The sequence below is a fragment of the Canis lupus genome, chromosome 4 (assembly GCF_003254725.2).
Source record: "Canis lupus dingo isolate Sandy chromosome 4, ASM325472v2, whole genome shotgun sequence".
In the NCBI taxonomy this organism is placed as follows: Eukaryota; Metazoa; Chordata; class Mammalia; order Carnivora; family Canidae; genus Canis; species Canis lupus.
The window spans coordinates 41,810,610-41,832,148 of record NC_064246.1 but is presented as its reverse complement, the minus strand read 5'-3'; the positions used below and the strand labels follow the sequence as shown (position 1 = coordinate 41,832,148).

The following is a 21,539-nucleotide window of genomic DNA, read 5'->3' as shown; positions in this document are numbered from 1 at the left end:
TGTGGAGCTGAGGGCGCTGTCAAGGTGTGATGGAGCAGTGAGCTTATGTCAAGGATTAGAAAGCATGATAGCCGCTGTTCCCTAGCTGAGACATGCCCAGTCTCACCAGCGGGACGGTTGTCAAATAGGTCCATGTGAAGTTGGCGCTGACATATGTTGCGCCATAGGGGACTTATGCAGGCCTCCTCCCCAGCAGTGAGAAAGTTGATTATTGGAATGAAGGGACAGGATGCGGTTAAGAAGAAAGAAAATGATGAGTTTTATTTTCTTTTATTTGATGCTCAAATCCTGTTGTGAGTGGAAGAAAGATTTTAAGTAACCTGAGCCGTAGACCTTCACATTCCACCACTGGATCTGGATCTCAGGTTCTGGTTATAGGCAGGGGCTGTAGTTCCCAACCTTTACTCTGGGTTGTGATTAGAACTGTAGTAAGGTATGGGTGGACCCCAAGGTACTCAGTGAGTCTGCTCTAGGACTTGCTTGGTCTCTCCTGACTCAGTGGGCAAATTCACATCTCAGAGTTCCCCATGAGTAGCCTGTCTTCAAGGGGTCCAGGCATCTGGCCCAGCTCCCAGAGATATCAGTCTGGGTGAGCAGTAAGGAATGATATCTCTGGGTATAGATCTTAGGGGATAAAGCTGGATTGGTGTTTAAGTCCCAGAACACAGGTCTAAGGCCACATGAGTTACATATCCTTCTAGCAGGGAAGGGTCTGGGTGCCTTTTACCAGTCTTGGGCAGGCCATGTCTTCAAGCCTTGGCCCAGGACCTTGACATCCAGAGCCTTGATTCTCACAGATCCTCGGATACTACTTGTGTAGGAACAAAATTCAGCACCAAACTCCCATCATTTATCTGACCGCTATGAGGTCCCAGAGGCCAGGAGACTATGGAACAAGAAACCCAGGGATTTGTTTTAAAATATTTTCAATGCCTGTCACACTTCTGCGAGGCAGATAGATGTCACAGAAAGGTCTTGAGCTTTGGAGTCCAGTAGGGTCTGGGCGTGCATCCCAGCTTCATCACTCCCTCCTTCTGAGATCTCAGGCCAGCCTTCACCCCTCTCAGCCTGTTTTCTCATCCATAGAGTGGGTGAGAATAGCATCTCCAGGCAGGAAACTCAGTGTGGAGGGAGTAGAGGGAGGGAGGACCCTGTTTCATATACAGTGTTGGCTGAACCACCAGGGACCCAAGGGAGATTGTTGTAAGGACATGAAAACACGAAGGATGGATACGGAGCTCCTTGCATAGGGTCGGGCGAAGATTAAGAGCTCAGACATTACTGTCTACCGTTCCTGTCTCCTACGCAAAATTCTAGGTCACTCCCGTGAATTCCCATAGGATTCCCAGAGGCCAGAGCTCTTCATTCTCTCCCAGGAGCCTAAGAAACAGAAGACGGGGGTGGGGGGCAAGGGTGACAGCTTCCAGTGATCCCTCCCTTACTGTGTGCCTGGCACATTGTGGCATGCTTTTCCTGCACTTTCTTATTTAACTCTCACAACAATGCTTGCTTGAAGCTCACAGCAGGTCAGGGCTATTGGGCAGGCCACCATGACGAGCTGCACCATCCCTGGGTAGTCAGGCCCTCTTGGACAGAGTTTCCACCACATTGGCTGCATTGTTCAGGGCTCCAGCTGTGTACCTTTCTCCTGGCATTTGCCCTGATCAGAGTCTTATCTTAGCACCTTCCTCTGTGGAATGCTAATCAGCAGGAGACCTTTCCTGCAGAGGAAGGTGACTTGGAAAGTGGCTGGGGGAGGCCAGAGGTCAGGGACCGCTTCCTGGCTAGGTCCCTTAACCCCTTGGAGCTTCAGTTTCTCCTCAGGTTCCATCCTGTTCTCAGATTTGAAGATTTTTCTTGCTGATGCTCTTAATGGAACTGTTACTATGATCTCTGAGACATCAGACTCAGATCTAATTAAGGCATTTGGAAGAGGGTGGTAAAGGTTCTCAATTCAGGATTCGACCTCCCTGGTAGGTTCAAATCCAGGCTCTACCACTCCCTAGCCTTGTTTTCCTCAACTGTAAAACAGGAACAGTAGTAGTTACCATCTTAAAATAGCTGCTGTGTTGAGTGGATTTCAGGGATAATGCAAGTCAAATGATCAGCACAAGCTCTGCTGTGTAGTAAGTGGTCAGCAAATCTTAGCCACTGTTCAATTTATAGCTCTACTGTTTGTGGCTTCCAAATGTCTAGAATAAGGCCATCCTGGAAGTAGGCAGTGCCTCTGGGAGTCCTAATAGCTCATTTCCGGAGCCCTCTTTCAGTGCTGTCCAGGGAACTGGACCCAAAACCCTAAAGGCACAGACGCTGGTCCTGTTACTGCAGCCCCCACTGATCTCTGTTCTGTGGCTGGTCCTGAAACAAACATAGCCTACTGAACAAAGGCCCTGAATGTTTCCAAAATATAATTTGGTGGCACATATAAATTTTTTTAAGTAGGGCAAAGCTCCACGTGATTAGTGCCAAGAGAGAGAGAAACACCTAGCCCAGCCTGGGTGTTCAGGGAGAGCTTCCTGAAGGCAGCCGAAATCTAAATTAATTTTAGAGCCATGTCACCAAACAAAAATATTCTAATTCATTTTCTTTCTCTGTTTAGAATCTTTGTTTGTCTTTAATTAATGAGAAAAGCCCTGCTTTGGGGGATTCAGCCTCTGCATCCCAGTCCTAGATAGAATTTCCGGCTGCAAGAATTTTGTCTGTGCTTTTCATACTATTCTGGGCTTTAAAGAATAAGTGCAAAGGGTTGGGGTGTGGGATGGTCAAAGAGGGATGATGCAGGTGTAGCTGCTGGGCCTGTGAGGGGCAAGAGAATTTAGGTAGAACATCGCTAGACCGAGGGCATCTCAGTGAAGATTTTTGCCTATAAGCAAACTGGTTATCAGTCCTCTATGACCAAGAGAAAGCATTCAGAACCTTCAGGAAGGTCTGAGCTTGGGATCTTCAGAGTGCTCATTGAATAGATGAGCTGACTAAATCCCACAACTACTTGAAGCTTATTCTAACCACATGGCAAGTTAGAGACAAATATGGAATTGGTTCCCCGCTTCCTAGATCAGTGAACACCTTGGAGAATATATGCAACCAGAGGGCTCCTGATGAAGCTGGGTCTGTAGTTCCTTCATTGGGCAACATGTTCAACCCAGAAGCTGTAGGAGACCAAGGAGAGGCAGTGAGGAGGAGAGAAGCAGTAACCCTGCTGTCATATAGCCCTTGTCGCAAAGGACCTTTGGCAAGTCATTTTACCTTGGAAATGCCAGTTTGCTGATGTCTAAGAGAGGCATACTAATTTACAGGGGTGTTTGTACTGGGCGGTGTCAACCACTTCTGCATCTTTGTTCGTCCTTTTCACTCTGTTACCCTTCCCCTCATCTCCTAGCCTAATAGTTATAATTCCACTCATATTCCAAGACCTCACTCAGCTGTTTCCACAGTCAAGAAGACTTCCCCAGGCCCCATCTAAATTCCTTACTTTTTTTAAGGTGTGCATTCCCATGACTCTCAAGTCATGCATTGTATTGGGCACTGGATGGAGGTGTTAACCCATCTTCCCCTGCTATCCCCCACCCCCATCCACCACTCCAGAGTGTCAGCTTCTTGCAGGGTGCTTGTCTGAATCATTCCTCATGGTCCCCAGCTTGGATTCTTTTTTTTTTTTTTTTTTTAAATGTTTATTTATTTATGATAGTCACAGAGAGAGAAAGAGAGAGAGGCAGAGACACAGGCAGAGGGAGAAGCAGGCTCCATGCACCGGGAGCCCGACGTGGGATTCGATCCCGGGTCTAATAGCAGACCCTGAAGGAAAAGTTAGCTTCCCACTGGAATTTCAGTTACCAGCCCTCTGCCTGGAATGAATTCTCTTATTTGGTCTGCTGGCTTTGAATTGGCTTTGTCCACAAAATGTACTGAATCTGTTTACCATTTAGCAGGGAGATGCTGAGAGCAGTGTTCCTACTCCCCTGCTCCTGATAGTCACAAAAGGATGAGGACCCCACACCCAGTGCCAGACACAGTTCTTGGGCCCTCAATCCCAGAAGAAACCCAGTGAGGATCAGGGCAAACAGAAAGAGGGAGGTGGGGGAATGCCTGGGTGGCTCAGTGGTTGAGCATCTGCCTTCAGCTCAGGGTGTGATCCCAGGATCCGGGATTGAGTCCCCCATTGGGCTTCTCCCTCTGTCTATGTCTCTGCCTCTTTCTCTGTGTCTCTCATGAATAAATAAATAAATCTTTTTAAATTTTTTTAAAAAGAGGGAGAGGGAGGTGGGAAGACCAAAAAATAAAAGTGAGGGACTGTTACCTAACATGAGGAGGCTTTCAGACTAGTATCTGGAAAGGGACCTCGTCTTGAACCTCATTATATGCCTCTGAGGGCTTTGCTCATAAATGCTTCATAAATGTGCAAATGAACAGTGAGCGCATGTGTCAACAAGTGAGTGAAAGAATGGATGATGAATGAATGGAGGAATAAATAAATGAATGAAAGAAAGGAAGGAAGGAAGCAAGCAAATGAATTATCAATTGAATGCCAGAAGGAATGATTGAAGACATGAGTGCATGCATGAATGAATGTACCCATAAGTTAATGAAGTAATGAAGTCCTAGTCCTAGTAATGAAGTCTTTGCATGAAGAGCATTGATTGTCATGCTACCCCAATGCTGGACCTTAGCTGTCTACCATGAAATTTGGAAGGAGTCAGTGGTACAGGAAGCCCTGGTGCAATAATTACCAGTAACTTAACAACAGGTGCTTCTTAGAAAGCTAAAAATTTTAAATTCAGTCAAGAAGAATTCTGGCAGTTTTTGGATATCCGTAGGGGTGTAGTATTTTGGGGGGAAGGTGAGAAGATGGGAAAATATCTCTACTTTCACTCTTTTGTTGATTAATTTAAAAAGAAAAGAAGGGAGGGAGGAAGGAAGGAAAGAAGGAAGGAAGGAAGGAAGGAAGGAAGGAAGGAAGGAAGGAAGGAAGGAAGGAAGGAAGGAACTGATCTAGAATGACCTCCCTTATGTTTCAGGTTCACATTTACCTTGTCTAGCTGAGATCAGGAACCTGTCTATTTGTCTACCCATTTATCTGTTCACTAAGCAATCTCTTAAGTACCTGTTAAGCATCATTGCTTCTCTGATGTTACCTCTGCCCAACGCCCACTCTGGCTTCCACTCACCCTCCACCTCCACCTCCCCAGTCACCTGGCAAACTCCTACACATCCTTCAAGACCTCATTCAGCATCACCCTCTCCCAGGCTCCTGCAGGCAGAGCACATCTCTCCCTCCCTCCCCTGTTACCTCTGCAGCTGTTGCTGCTTCCCCTTGCCACAATCGTGAACATTATGTGATTATGGATTAATCATTCATCTCTCTGACTAGCTCTAAGGTCATGAGTCTTATTCCATAGTTTCTGTCAGGCCGGATGTTGGGTCCAGAGTTGATGACTGTTGGCTGTGTGGGGCTAAGGATGGATGGGCCAGGGTGTGTGCTCTCCATGGCTCCGGGTAGTGCAGGAGTGCAGCGGCGCAGATGAGAAATCCAGGTCTGCTCATGGCGAGAAGCGCCGCAAAGTTCTGCATAATGGCCCTGGAGTTGATGTTGCCATTCATCAGGCAGAGAGTGAGCAGTGTTTAGGAGAGAGAGGGAGAGAGACTGACTGAGTGACCGAGTCTTGGGACCTTCAGAAAAAGTCGACTTACCTTTAAATGCTTCGCCTCCCTGTAGGAAGTATTTTAAATGGGTCACCTTTGGGGAGCTGCTGCCATCAGCTGGAGCTCTCTGGCTTCCTGTCCCGTAGCCACAGGAGCAGAACTTTGGATGGATTCTTGCCATGCCAGGCCAGGCGGAAACCTCACTGGGGCAGTGGGGGAAATGGTAATGGCACTCGACTCAAATCAGGGCACCAGGAACAGGATCTCAAAAGAGATTAGGACCACTGAGTGAAAGTAAGACCTGGGTTTAAACTCTGGCTCTGTGACTCCTTAGCTCAAGGTCTCTGGGCCTCAGTTTTCTGTTCTATCAAATGGGGACAATGACAGTGTCTCCCTTACAGGGCTGCGTATGGGGTCAAGGAGGTAGTGAGCACAGTACTTCGCCTAAGGTGCGATGATTTTGGCAACTCGGGGTAGTACTGGCTCTGCTGCTTCCTTTATCGCATCTCAGAGCTGGTCCCTTCCTCCTCTGTTGCTTCATCTGCACCGTGACTGGGCAGTCCTTGGCGAGCTGTGTCCCTTAGAACTGCAGCCTCTGATTCCATCCCCCTGGGGACCCAGAGCTGTCACAACCCTGGCCACTGGAGCCCCAAGCAGTTTCCCCGGTAACTCCTAGGGGAAGCTGGGAATTTTAGGTCATGAAATTCCCAATGGTGACATAGGAACGTGGGGATCATCTGCCAGGGTGAATAATAGTAATAGCTGATATTGACTGCTGCTGTCTGCCAGGCACCGTGCTCTGCCTTTTTCCTGCGTTATTTGATTAACATCTTCCCAGCCCTGAAAGGGTCCCATTTTGCAGATGAACAGCTGAGGTTCTAAGAAGGGAAGCTCGTCTGTCGCCCAGGGTCACTCAGCTCATGGATAGCAGGGCCCCATTCTGGCAGGTCCCAGAGCCCGAGCTCTTAGGCACCACATCACCCCCCTCCCCTCCTGGCCTTGCCTCACAGAAGAACAGCCCAAATGTGAAATGTGGATGTTGAGAAGGCATTCAGGGATAGACCTCATTAGCCATACAGAACAACTGAGCCATCTGCAGGCCTTGAGCAAAATGCTTTCAGCCTCATCTCAGACCACCCCTGGATCTGTTTCCATTTAATCTGACACTGCAAAAGCCTAAATATGAAATGATTGGGGGCAGAAGGCCAATTAGCAAATTCATTAATAGGATTAAACACCGCTCCTCTGCTCTAATCATTTATGTGAACTAAATTCTTTTCCCTTTGTTGCAGACATCATTGCCTGTCAGTGAAGGATCGGGCACTTAAATCTCTAAGTATGTTAGAATTTCAGACCTTCCGAATCGGGAACCAGAATCAGTCAGTGTCTTCACGTGATCCAGAGAGGCAGGGAGGGGTCAGTTGTTGTATGAGTGGTCATCATTGCAAAGGAAACGAACACTAGTTCCTTCCTGTCCTTGGCCACAGGTTGGCCTAAATCTCTATGACACATCTGCAGGTGGTATGGCAGTTATGGGCATATACTCTAGACCCGGATATAAACCCTGGCTCTGCAGCATGTTAGCTGTGTGACCTCAAGCAGGCCCTCCATGTCTGTGAGCCTTCATTTCAACATCTAGAAAACTGAGATATTGGTAGTAATCCCCTCCAAGGCTGTTATGAGGATGAACTGCAATAATGCATGTAAGACACAGTGGTCAAAAGATAGTAAGAATGCAGTAAGCAGGGAGTTATGACTGTCGAGAACTGTGCTACTCAATGTGGTCCTCAGACCAGCAGGCCTGGTGCCCTGTGGGAGCATGTTAGAAATGCAGTCTCAAGTCCCTACTGGACCAAAACCTTCATTTTACTACTATCTCCAGGTGGCTTCTGTGCCCACTGACCCAGAGCACAGAAGCACAGGTCATAGTAAGTATGTATGTGCTTATATGTATATTTATAAGTTTACATACCAAGGTGGAAGGACCTTTGAAACTTCCTGGTTCAAGTCTCATTTAAAATTTAAAAAATGGAGTTCCTAAGGAGGTGAGTGGTTTGCCCATAGTCACCCAGCTTGAGTGTCCAATCTGGGATCCGAACCCTGGGCCTCCCCAGCCCTGCTTGTCTTCACATGAATTGCTATGAAGTCAGATCTCCCCAGATTAACATTTCTTCAACTTTTCTTTCTATCTTTTTTTAAATAAAACAGAAGTGCAGGGCTATATATGCCCATTAAGTTTTAATTTACTAATTTAAAATGTTATTCCAGCTAAGTGAGATCCTGAATCTTAATTCTGCAGCCCTCACCTTAGCAGTACCTATAAGTTCTGTGCTATCTGAAGATGTGGCAAGGAGACAGCTAGTTGTATCTCAGATATGGGCCAGGACAGAGTGCAGGCTGAGCCATGTGGGCGAAAGACCTCTCTCTCCACAAGGGATTTCATTGATAATGCTCAGAGTCACAAAGCTGGCAGCCTGGTTTCTGTACAAAGCCTTGGTGTGGGATTTGAAGCCAGAAGGTATGACAGAGTTAGTAGGAGTCTAAGAGGTAAAGGAAGAGCCTGAAGCATGGAAGTGAAGTGCTTTCCATGGGGCATAGTAGGACCTCTCTGTTGGAAAACCAACAAGCAATCCTCCTGGCTGTCGTAGAAAGCTTCCTGTACTAAATGGTTGAGCAAGACTCATCCGGGGTCAACAGGCTTGTTTGGGATAGAAATTGGAGGGATAGAGAAGCATCACTTGAGGAGGGATTCAAATTGTTTAAGGGCCTGTATGTCCCTGACCCTTCTGCATACCTGACCTCCGTTGACTTTTGCAGTAGCCCTGTGATGGTTGTATTGTTAGTCTCCCTTTGCGAATTAGGAAACTGAAGTTCAGAGAGGTTCTGTGATTGCCTAGTGACTAAAGAGCAAGGATTTGAAGCTTGTCTGATACCAAGGTATCCCCCTCCCATGGCCTCCTCCTCCAGCCTGAGGCCCCGTCCAGGATAGGCAGGCTTCTGATGCCCAAGAAGCAGTTGGAACAACAGTGGCTAGCTTTTGAGCCCCTGGGAACCAAACATGACAGTCACCAGCCTCCCACTGGCCCTGTCACCTCCTCATTCATGCAGAGCCTACACCCAAGATAGAGGAGGGATCTGCTGGCAGCTGAGGGAGGGTTCTGGAGGCCACACAGCACGCAGGCGCTGTGGGGAAGCCAGTGCGCTGGCCTCTGTGTGGGGCTGAGCCTGCACTTTCTCTCCATCCCTGGCACTCATCCATGTGCCAGTCTCCCAGATGGCCAAACTGCACACTCAGCAGGGGTCTCTTCCAGAGGCTTCCCTGCTCACCTAGCGGGGGCAGCAGGGGGCTCAATTCCATTCCCTTCCTCTCTCCTTTGTGTGCTGTCAGCCCAGGGCTAGATTAAGGCTCTGAGCATTTACAGCTACAATGATTGTACTGCCCACCCCACCCCCCTTACCTGCCACTACTTAGACAATTCACGACAGAAACAGTAAAATAAGTCTAAGGAAGCCAAATGAAATTTGGATTTTTTTCCATGATGACTGCTTTGATGATTTAAAAAAAATAGAAAATACATTGTCAAAACATGTTTATGGTGCTTAAAGCCTCTCTTGCATGTGCCCATTGGGTATTTCTGCATTGAAGTTGGAACCAGACAGGGGAAAAAAAGTGTATTGAGGACCGAGGCACATAGTGCCAGGCACTGTGCAAGGTGTTGACAACTATAACAATAATAACACAAATACTATTTTAAAAGCTGTCATAGTAATAAGAAAAAGAATAGTAAAAACAAATGACACCTATACAGCATTTTTTGCCAAGTGCTATTTATTCTTTTTTTTTTTTTTTTTTTTTTTGCCAAGTGCTATTCTAAGTGCTTTTAGTATATTAAACTAATTTAATCCTTACAACAACCCAATACTATGGTTCTCCCCATATAACACATGAAATCTCAAACTATGAAAAGTAGCATTCAATCCCCCATTTTATAGATAAGAAAACTGTGGCTTAGGAGGAAGTGACTTGACTAAGCCCCTCTAGGTGTGTGGTGGAAGATCCAGGATTCCCACCAACTCTGACTGCCTCCAAATGCAGATATGTGCTACTCTCCACCCTAACCCCGCCCCCGGGGTGCCTTATATAGAGCGGTGGTGTGAAGGCCTGAGACTAAAGCCTAAATATTGAATCCTGTCCTGACTTTTTCAGGAGCACCCTCCACTCCCCACTGCCTGTTCATCTGCCCTCACCTTGTGCTACCATTCCGACATCTCTGGGTCTTCCTCACCGTCCAGAGCAACCACTGTGTGCTTTGGTCCACACCGTATAGCCTGTACTGGAATTAAGTCAGGTTCCCATCCCCCGCCACCCTGAAGAAAAAAGCTGCTAGAAGATTAGTGGTGTAGGATACTGTCTTTGCCCTCAAGGAGCTTCACTCTGGTGACAATAATATTAACAGTGAATCTGTAGAGCTCCAACTATGTGCCAGACACTTTAGCAGCTTGGTTTCATTTAGGCCTTATAGCATTACAAGAAGGTCAGCATTATTACTGGACTCTCTGCAGATAAGGAAACTGAAGAACAGAGAATATAAAACAATGTCCAATGTCTCACCTCTCAGAAGTGGCCAGGCCAGCATTTGAATCCAAATAGTTTGACTCCAGCATCTGCCCACTTAATCACCAGGCTAGACTGTATCCGAACATCAACCTATACCCTAGTGCAGATTGTGTCACACCGTGCGGGCTTGTAGGAGGAAAAGGCATCTCTCTCCGAGGGTGCGTCTGAAGAATCAGGGAGGAGGCCTGAAAGAAGTGGCATTTGAGGCTGATGAAAGAGCAAGGGCTTGCCCCATGCCAAAATGTAGGTTAGTAAAGTTCTAGGCAGAAGGAATAGTATGAGCAATGTCATTGAAGGAGATGACAATAAAGGAGAAGGAATAAAAATGACAGTGATGTTTCTCACTTTTGTGACTTGGGGGAAGTCAGTAGGAAGGTCATCATTAGATATGTGAGGGAACAGAGTGGAGACAGAGACCAGAGCCAGGTATCCACATTCAGGAAGGTGGGGGGCGAGGGGGAGGAAGGTCCTGAAAGGTGCCAGAGAGGAAGGATAAGAATAGGCCAAGGTAAGTGGGGAGCAAGACTATCCCCTCTCACCCTCATCCTGTCTCACCAGAAGTCTCCCAGGGATCACTTCAGCCCACAGCTGCTCCCTCCTCTACCCCCTCCCGGTGTGCTTACTGTTTGTCCTGCATGATTTAACAATTGATTGCCTTGAATTGCTCTATAATCGCTCCCTGTAAACATGTCCTGGCTCTTCAGTAAGAGTACACTTTCCTCAAAGACTGGAACCTTTCTTTCTGCCCTTCTGAGCTTCTCCCACGAGTCCAGCACCATTCTGGGCACATGATTGGTGCTCAGTGGCTTGATTTGACATTTTACTGAGATGCACTGAGGACTTGGAATTATTCCCTAACTGAGATTAATGTAACAAAGAAAGCTGGGCATAACTTTCAGGCTCCTCTCAGCATACCCACAGGACCCAAGACAGTAGGTTAGTGAAAAAACATAGAGCATTGGAGACATTTCATAACAGCTTAGAGTTGATAGAAAAGGTATGGCATGTTGGGTGAAGTAGAACGGAAGGCCAGTCCTGGCTTACCCTTTACAAGCTGCGTGGTTGAAGTAAATTGTTTGACACCTCTCTGTATGTCAGTCTCTTCATCTATTAATAACAGCAATCATGACATCAACCCACTAGGTTGTCATGGGGATTAAATGATATCATGTGATTGCAAGTGTTTATAAACTTTAAGGCAATGTACGAATGGTGAATATTAATATGTAGATGATGATAATGATCACAGACGTGGTAATGCTTTTGATGGTGGTGGTGATGATGCTCATGGCGGTGATGGTGGTGTTGGTGGTGTTAGTAGCAATGATGACAGTGATAGTTGATAGCAGATAGTGTTATTAGTGGTGGTGCTGGATACAATAGGGATAATATTGGTGAAGGCAGAGATATCGATGACAGTGAGAATAATGGTATTAAGGTAGTAATGGTGGTGCTGGTAGGTCATGGTGTTACTGGAGCATGATAATGTTAGCAGCAATTGTGATGATTATAGTAGGGATAACAGTGATGCGGTAGTGGTGGTAGTGATGGGGCACGATGGTGGTGGTGTGATGAGAGGTGGTATTAGTAATGGTGGTGATAATAGTAGAAGCGATGTTGGCAACAATGGTGGTGGTAAAGTAGTGGTGTTGGAGGTAGTATTGGTGGTGCGATGATGGTGGTAATAATGGGGGTAGTGGTGGTAGTGGCACTGGTGGACTTGAGGCTATTTTTCCCTTTGTTCAATGTATCCTCTTTACTAGTCTACACAGAAGGATTTCTAACTCTGAGAATTTGAATTCCCCCAGATATATTTGTCAACAGTAAGAAAGAATAAAACACATCAGCTCATGCCTCTAGATTTATCCATGGTTGGCACTTTCAGAATAATTTTCATACAGACTGCCTTCTTGACACTTGCGTTCCCAGGACATAGCATAGTGCCGTGCCTGCTACACAGTCAGTCTTTGATAAATATTTGTGGAATGAAAGAATGAACTTGCAGAAGAATATTGGCTATACTCATGGATGAACTCATCAGATTTAAATGTACCACCTCCAAAAGTATGCAGGGTTGTCAGGCAGCTCTCTATCCCATCAGAATGCAGCTGCATTCACACCATGACCAGCATGGGCAGTGCAGCCACCCTTCTGTTCCAGCAAGCTGGGAAGACTTCTGGGGAGCTCCGTGAATGTCACCCTGGCCTGAACACATTCTGCCCAGACTCTACAGGAACTAAGCACAAGGAACAATGGAGAAAATGGCATTTCCCATCAGCTTCTTCCGGAGTGTTCATGTCTCTCTCCTCAGCAACCTTCCTGTTGCATCAGGAATGGGAGGGGAGGCATGTCCTGCCCTCGGAGACATTCTTCTTGGCAGCAGGTCCCCTCCCCCTGAGCCTGGGAGGGATTATAGCAGTGATTTCAAATCCATTGCCTCCACAGCCCACCTTCTACCCTGGGCAAATTAGAGGCACCTGGAGGGCTTTTCTCTCCATTCACTGTAGAAAAAGAATAGTCACATGTCAACATTGTAGGGTTCCTTTGGCTTTTAAGTATGTGGCATATAGTAAAGGCTCAATAAATGGTAGTAATTCTTAATATCAGTGGCACATATTACTTCTATCATTAGTGGAGAGATTAACATAGAAAGTGGTGAATAATGATAGACTGGAGGCTTTGCATATCTTTCTTTAATGGAATACGTGTGGCTTGGATTCATCTTGAAAACCCTGGTCTTGGAAATCTGAGCCCACAGGGTCCCCTGAAGAGATCACACATTGTTGGGGGACAGTTGTTGAGAAAGATGGGGATGACCTATAGGCAATAGCATTCAGGTGTTGTTGTGCTGAATAAGGACTAAGAGTGGGAGATTAAATAGTCTTAGATTTAAATCTCAGACTTGCTTCTCATTGGCCATGTGACCTTAGGTGAGTTACTAGGTGAACCTTGGTTTCTTTGTGTGTCCAGTGAGGTTAATAATACTGACCACATCTGTTCCTTGGGAAGAATCTGGAAAATAAAGTGTGAATGGAGTGAGGGTGGAAATTTGTGTTCCAGGCAGCTCAGGACCGGAGGTAATGGAAAGGCCAAAGTACTTTTGGGATTAGAGCTGCTGACAGCCTTTATCTGTCTCTGGAGTTGATTTATTATTCCTCCGAACCCTGAACAAAGTCAAGGAGGGGATAAAGAAAGGGAGAAAGAGGGGTAATAAGAGTATGGAAGAAAATGTAAACATGTAAAGTGCAGGTAGCAGGTTGCCTTCCCAGAGCAAGCAGTTGATAGAGGGTTCACTGGTGTCCTTTTTATTCTGATTGTTCTTGCTGTCAAAACATGTGGAAAGGAATCCAGGTTGAAAGGAGAACTCAAGCAGAGACACAGGGTGAGTGAGATCATGGAGGGATGGACAGATCCTAGGCTGAATGTGATCAAGGTTACCAAGCATCATGTGTAATCTGTAAAGGGTGGAAACTGAGACGGACTGCTCCCGAGCTGTCCCCCTACAACTTCTAATACCATCCAGTGACTCTTTGTGTCAAATGGGAAGAGCTCTTTAAAGATTTTTTTTTGAGAGGGGAGACAGGCAAAGGGAGAGAAAGAATCTCAAGCATATTCCTCGCTGAGGGTAGAGCCCAACATGGGGCTCCATCTCACAACCCTGAGATCACGATCTAAGCCAAAACCAGGAGTCCGACACTCAGCCACCTGAACCACCCAAGCACTCCAAATAGGAAGAGCTCTTTAAAGGATGTTTGGTGTGTGTGCATTTGTGCAGAGAGAGAAGGCATGCTACTGTATATAAAATATCAGACCCCATGCTGGTCACACCCCCTAAATCATCTTTTAATTGTCACACAATCCTATGAGGTAGGTGCTGTTATTATATGTATTTTAGAGGTGATGAAACTGAAGCCCAGAGAGGAGAAGTGATTTACCCAAGGTTACTTCACTGGTAAATGTAGGGACAGTATTGAACCCAGACCTGCCTGTCCCTTAGTTTCTGTAGCACTGTCACTCAGAGACTCTACACCCACTCCCTGGTATTAGCTCCATTTGACATTTGGGGAATTTGAAGCTCGCAAAAGCTGCTTCCCACAGTTGAACAGCCAACGTGAAGCAACACAGGACTAGTCCCAGTTTTCCTGACTGCCAACCCCACAATATCACCCTGGTGGCTCACACATCATTGGAACTAACAACACAAGAATCTCCTATTCCTTCTTCTCTTCCTGCCTGTCTTGGCCTTCTTCCAGAACTGTGGAGGAACAATAAACCAACTCAGGAGGCAGGGGAAGGCTGTAGGAAGCTCAAACCCCAAATTGGTTTGGTCTTTACACGACTTCCATATGAGTTTTCTGGGAGAAAAACCCACCTTGCCCTATGGGGCAATATGTCAGTGGGCAGTAGCCAGGCCAAAACGTATGCTAATACATTGCTCCTCTCAATCCAGACCCCACTTAATTTAGAGGTTTTCCATGTAACAGTGAGATGCACAGACTGAGAAGACAGGCAGCCCTAGCCTGGACCTTGGCCTTGCCTTTCTTAAGCTTTGTGATCTTGGGTAAGTCACCTACTCTCTCTGAGCCTCAGGACCTTCATCTGTAAAATAGGGGTAATAGCTCTCTCCTAGGGACTCCTCTTTCCTAGGAGGAGGAATTAAAAAAGTATGTATGAAATGCCCTCATTTGAGGGTTAACAAGGGCTTCGTTGTTATGGTTTGACCCAGTGAGTCTCAGGCTATATAGCCTTGATGAACATAAGCTCCTCTGCAACCACATCCTAGTCCCTAGCCCAGGTATGACAATTCCTGGCACATGCTCTTACTCCTTTTCTTTTTTTTTTTTTTTTTTTTTTTTTTTTCTTACTCCTTTTCTATTGCCCATGACAGATACTGATCACCTGTCATAGTACTTTTTCCTTCAGTGCTAGAATGTGATCTCAGCATCCTTCTTAACACAGCACGCCATTCATGCAGCCCCTACCAATTGATTACAGTTGGCATGGGAGACAGATGAAATTTATTTGCATCCCCATTCTGATGAAGTTTATATCTGCTTCTCCCTCTCTACAGTCCAGGATGTCTGGCTCCTGTCTGCATTTCTGCATTTGTGAGTGTGTGTGTGTGTGTGTGTGTGTGTGTGTTTAAACTGCTCTTCCAGGCTGTCGTTGGTTTGTTTGTATGTATCTCTGTGCTTTGAGAATTCTGCTTGCCATGTCATGCCTATGGCTTAAGATCTGCAAGGAATATCAGCTCATATCTGGGAGGAGGGAATCAAGTTAGAACTTAGGAAAACAAAATCCATGCACAGAACTTGCCATCAGCCACCCTTAGGAGTGACACGAGAGATGGTGATTTAATATGAATTTGAAGTCTCAGAAGGTTTAACACTCCATTGGATGATGACTGAGGTCTCAGGGAAGTAGACCAAGAATAGAACATTTATTCATTAAAGTAATACTAACTGTGGTAACAAGTAGGCCCCAGTGTTTCAATGGATTACTGCATAGCATTTTACTTATCGTGCATATAACTGTTCAGTGTGGGTGCTCCTGAAGGGCAAGTCACTTTCCTCTGTGTGGTCATGCAGGGACTCAGCCTCCTTCCATCTCATCACTCCACCAATCCTAGGGCCACCTTTACCTCTAGGTGAAGGGTTCACAGATGGCACACTGCTTCTTAACCGCTGTGACCTAACAGTGACCAGTCTCACTGGGGAGAGCTTGCTGCATAACCCCACCCAGATGGAAGGGCGGGTAGGGGTGCAGAGAATGTGGTCTCTGGCTGGTCCAGTGACACCTCCATACCCTTGGAGAAGCACCAGATGGAAGTAGCATAAAGACCACAGCTGGGCCTGTCACAGACAAAATGGGCCCCCTGTCAGTGGGCTGGGTCCTGCCTGGGGAAGGAGTCTGAGTTCCGAGCTCATGGGCATGAAGGAGGACAGCTCAAGAGCCAGAGGTCAACTGGCAGGGGTCACACAGAACCTGCCCAGGGAAGTCCTGCCTCGACCAGGGGGACGTGCCCATGTGATTGTGGTGTCAGCTGTCTCCCTCCCAGGGAGAGGAGGCAGTAGTCGGAGCCAGAGGCATCCAGTGGTCTGACGGCATCTGGACAGTTCTAGGTTCCCCAGGGGACATTATTGCGATGTGCCTCCCCAGGCAGCCCTGCCTTCAGGGGAAGACAGGGTCGCTCGTGACAACTTCAGCAGCCCGTGTTTTGCAGGGCAGCTCCATTTCTCAGTGTGGTTTATATTTTGGTCTCATGATCTGGGTTAATGAGAGTGTTCTCCTGACAGATGGGTCCCTTCTGGGTGTGCCAGCAAAATCAGGTTTCCGAACCTCCGAGCCTGGGGGCCAGAGGCTGGGGAATGTGCCAAGGTAAATGCCACCTTGTGAGGTCTCTGGGAAGCAGCCAGCAGCCTCCCCTGGGCATCGCTCCTGCCTCATCACGAGGCTTCTCTGGCTGGCCCGTGAGCCTGTGGGAGCCACGTTCACAGCTCTGGAGGCACGGGTCTGTCTCCAGCTGCATGTGGGACATTCCAGCAGTTTCTCCCCAATCTGTGGAAGGAAGGAAGCAGGAAGGAGAGGAGGTGAGAAAAAAACAATCCTGTGCTTAGTCTTCCCTCCAAAGCATACCTTGTGAGCCTCGTCTGTACCGGATTTGGAACAAAGGAATCCTGGCGCTTTGATTATTGTGTCTGCAGCAGTTGGTGAAATGAGCCTGACGCTCACCAGTGCCTTAGTAGGAATTATAATTACATTGGAAGACCCGAGGCAACCAAGTAAACTGATTAGCGGCTCGCTTCAAGTTGATGGATATTTTTTTTCCCTCTGGGTCATAAATAGGGCCATGGGAGATGGCGGCTCCCGGGGTGGGAGCAATCGAGATGGGGCTGTGTGCGTCCAGGAGGCCAAACCGAGCGGTGCTGAGGGGCTCCTGGAGGGACGGACGTGCAGGTGCCCACCTGTTCCTGCCTGGGATGTGTCCGCTCTGTTCCCTCGGGCGGGGACTGGCTCTGACGCTGGGCAGGGCTCACTTGGGCTGCAGCGGGGGTCCTCAGAGCGGTGTGATGGTGATCAGGCTGTTGGGTGATGCTCTGGGAAGCCCTCCCCCAGGAAAGCTGCAGCTTCTGCCAGGCATAATTATTGCATGGATAATTACACGATTCAGAGCCTGCTGGAGAACTCTGGGCCGGTGCCAGAGCAGAGAGGCAGGGTTCCGGGACGGCGGCCGGTTGCCGCTTCTCAGAGCAGAGTCTAAAAGAAAGAGGGTAACCATTCGGCTTCCTAGGATTCCAACCTGGCAGGGCCAGGATTTGGCAAACGTAAGGCCGAGAGAGGTAGGAAGCCAGTGAGTTCTCTCTTCCTCCGCTCACCCTCTTTGAGGAAGGGGTCCCCAGCATTCTAACCTAAGCCCCCCTGTACACCCCCCCAAGCCTCACCTCCCCAGGAGAGCCCATCCCCTCCCACTAGCACCTGCATGCTGATGATGCCAAGCTCCCCAGCACCCACGTCGCCCTCTGAGCTTCAGTTCAGCTGTGCATCCTCAAATGCATGCTGGGCATCTCCTTCAGTTGGAGCTCATCACACCCCCACTGACACTCTGCCTATTTTACTCCAATCTGCCCCCCAGCCAGCATTCTCCTTTTGGCCAGCAACACCTCATCCTCCCAGATTAGACCCCTAGGTAGAAATCCAAATCCTAACCTTCTCCTCCCCCATCCTTGTGTCATGTGAGGCTGAGGCCACGTCACATCAATTCATTCTGCCTCTCCTCCCCACCCCACTTGCGTGGCCCAGGGACAGGCTCCCTGGTCATCTCCAGCTTTCATATAGTGGTCTCCTCACTGGCCTCCCTACCTCCACCCTCATCTTCCGGAGACCATCCTCCCACTACCTCCAGATCCATCTCTCTTAGTGTCAATCTGGTTGCAACTTCCCACACTTAGTGCCCTTTAGTGCTTTCCCATTGCCCTCAGCACCGGCTGTACCCCTTCAGGCTCTGCTCAAGCTGGTTGTACTCCAACACTGCATGGCCTGCCAGTCTCATGACAACCAACCCTATGGGATGCCACACTTCTGCTTCCTCAGACATGTCTTTGTCATGCCTAACAGTGCAAGTGTGGAAGGAGAGAGTGTAAGAGTGAATGTTCTAGGCTCTGGAGCCAGCATTTCTACGTTTGCATCTTGGCTCCATCACCTGCTAGCTGTGTGACTTTGGACAAGTGACTTGACCCCTCTGTTCTTCTTTCTTTCCATTTATAACATAACAGTGGTGATAACAATATCCTATGGGGTTGGTGAGAGGATTCAGTAAAACCTATCCCATGGGGTTGGTGAGAGGATTCAGTAAAATAATTCATGTAAAGCACTCAGAACATAATTGGTGCACAGTAGCTATTTTATCAAATGTTTGCTGCATGTCCCAAGGTGGATATTCACAAAATGTCAAATTCAGGAAAAAAAAAAAAAAGATTCCAGTTAGTTCACATCTTCATTGTACAGAGAAAGAAACTGAGTTTTTGAGAAGGAGAAGGGCTTCACCCTGGTCACCCTTGGAGCCTGGCTCCCAAACCCCAGCCTGGAGCTCTCTGGAGCCAGACAGCTCCCTCTGGACGGTCAGGTTCTCTGAGTGATGAGGGCTCTCCAGTCGTGAGCGGGGAGTCCTCTCCTACAAGACCACTGCCTCTGACAAGTCAGTTAAAGCAGGAGGGGAGGAAAAATGTGCAACTTGGTTTATTCAAAGTTAATTAAATAAGGGGACATGTGATGGCAGGTGCAATGAGGGGTGTGCTCCCATCCAGGGCCTGGGGAACTCTGTCTAGGACATTATAGTCTCACTGAGGCCTGAGGTACCCCATTTACTGGGTCCCATTGTGTGCCCAGCATCGTTGGGAAGAGCCCATGCCTGGAGAGGCCAGCCTGGGCTTGGGAAGCAGCCGAGGGCAGGAGGTCCCTGTCTCTGAGCAAGTCCCTGTCTTTGGTGTCTGAGGAGCCTGTCCCAGAGGGGCTGGGCCTGCCAAGTTCTTGGATCCTAACCTCAGCTGTAGCACTTACCAATTGAGTGATCTCAGACAAGTGACTTAACTTTCCTGAGCTCAGCTTGCTCTTTTATAAAATAAGGGATCATAATATTCACCTGCCTCCTAGGGTTTTGTGGGAATTAAGGACATCATCTGTGTAAAAGCCCCTAGGTCATGCCTGACTCTTAGCAAAGCCTCCACACACATCTAACAGTGAGAATAATCAAGCCTGCCAGTGTCTAGAGGACACCCATCCCTGCACATGACTAGTGCATGTTTTTTTCCCTGGAATGCACAAGAAGGAAGACCTCTATGAGAACCCTACATAGATCTTTGCTGATTGGCAGTTTTTCCTCGAGTTAATTAGGAAGCTTTGACCTGTCTTGCCACATGGGTCTCTGACTCAGAACGCAGTATTGCAATGACTGCAGAACGTGGTGACAATCCAGCCCCTTTTTCAGACAACTGAGGAGAGGCAGGCAGGGGTGTTCTGAAGGCTTGAGGTGAGGTGGAGGAGCCATCTGACACCCAGGGGTGCCCTGGTTGAAGAGAGTAATTCAAGTAACTCTGTCCCCACTGTGTCCCTCAGTAACAGGCGAGAATATTCATTGAGGATGTGTTGACTGTGCCTCCTACCCTCTGCCCCATGCCCAGGAATCTCATCTCTGCACAGGACTGTGTGTCAGAGCCACCAGGGAAATGGGCCTGCTGAGAAAGCCAGAGCCAGCCAGGCTCTCCTCTGGGGCAACACGCACTCCGTGTCATTCCACCCCTGGAATCTCCCCTGTGCCAGGCCCTGGCTCAGCCCTGCCGAGTCTCACGTTACGGGCTCCCTCTCTCTGTCCAGGATCATTAGGCTTTCACCTACGGCTGGGTTCAAAACCTACCTCCTCCACCTTCCAGCTTTGTGGACTTGCCACACTCATGTCACCTTCCTAGAGACCTACTTTCCTCATTTGTAAAAGTCAGTTTGTGTGTTGTGACCATGAAGTGAGAACCAATTCTGCAGAGCTTAGAATGGTCCCTGGCCAGTCGTACACACTGGAAATCATCCACTTTATGCAGTAGCCCATTCCTACAGATGAAGTAAAGGAGGTCTGTCAACTCAATGGACATGCTTGGGGAGACTCAAACCCAGGTCTGTCAAGTTCCAAATCCTGGGTTTTTCTGCTGTTTGCAGGCTGTGCTGGAGATCATTGCAGAGGTTCATTCTCCAGCGTATCAGATACATACTGCACCAGATTATGCCTCTTTTAAACTGGAGATCTGTCCTTTCTGGGCCTTGAAGATTTGCTGGAACTAGAGAGTCACTAGTGGAACCCAGGTCATGACATCTGGAAGGGGAAATAGAAGTATTGTCAGCCTTGTGTTTGGGACATCTCTGCCCGTCCTTGCACCTTCTTCTGACTAGCCACTTTCTGTCCTCTGGGACTTGACACAGGCATCACGTCTCCTAGAAAGCCATCCTTTGCCTCTCCTCCATCTCAAGACCGGCTTAGGTGAAACTTCTCTCTGTTCCAGGACACTGCTGCTCACAGGAGCCCAGCATGCGGGTCCAGGCCATGAAGCTTTAAGGTCAGAGAGCAAGCCTACCGTTTATAGTGCCTGACATATGGCAGGAGTTAAATAAAGCTATATATTTACTTACTTATTTGCCAATATCCTGCCTCATTACAAAAAAGGACTTGAGACATCTGAATGAATGAATGTTTGCAGAGCTGAATTAGACTGAGGCGGGGTGTTGACCCAGAAGAAACGATGTGGGCATGGCATCAGAAAGACTGAGGAGAAAATTCTGACCCTGACCCTGTGGCTTCTGTAGAACTTTGGAGAAGCCTTTTATTTCCTACGGCCTAAGTTAGCTCATTCATTAAATGGGACTCTGAATGTTGTAAGGACCCAGTATGAGGCCATGTGCTGAGGTCAGCGGCTCAAAGCTGTGGCAGATCCAAGCAGAGGAGTTTGACATTGGCCTTTTAAAATATTCATGAATGGCGGCTCCTTGGTGGCTCAGTCGGTTAAGCGTCTGTGTTCAGCTCAGGTTATGATCCCAGGGTCAGGGATCAAGCCCTGTATCAGGCTTCTGGCTCAGTGGGGAGCCTACTTTTCCCTCTTCCCTCTGCTCATGCTCTCTCTCACTGTCTCTCTCTCTCTCTCAAATAAATAAAATCTTTTTTAAAAAACTAAAAAAATAAAATATTCATAAATGATTGGAAGACTGTGTGGCAGATAGTCACTGTTGTACAAAGTCTGAACTT

At 47.8% G+C, this 21,539-nt stretch overlaps 1 protein-coding gene across 3 annotated transcripts in view; it reads left to right on the top strand.

Annotated features, from left to right (window-relative positions):
• Positions 1 to 21,539, top strand: part of KCNIP1 (potassium voltage-gated channel interacting protein 1) — a 345,209-nt gene that overhangs the window by 135,272 nt on the left and 188,398 nt on the right. The gene's annotated exons all lie outside the window — the stretch shown is intronic.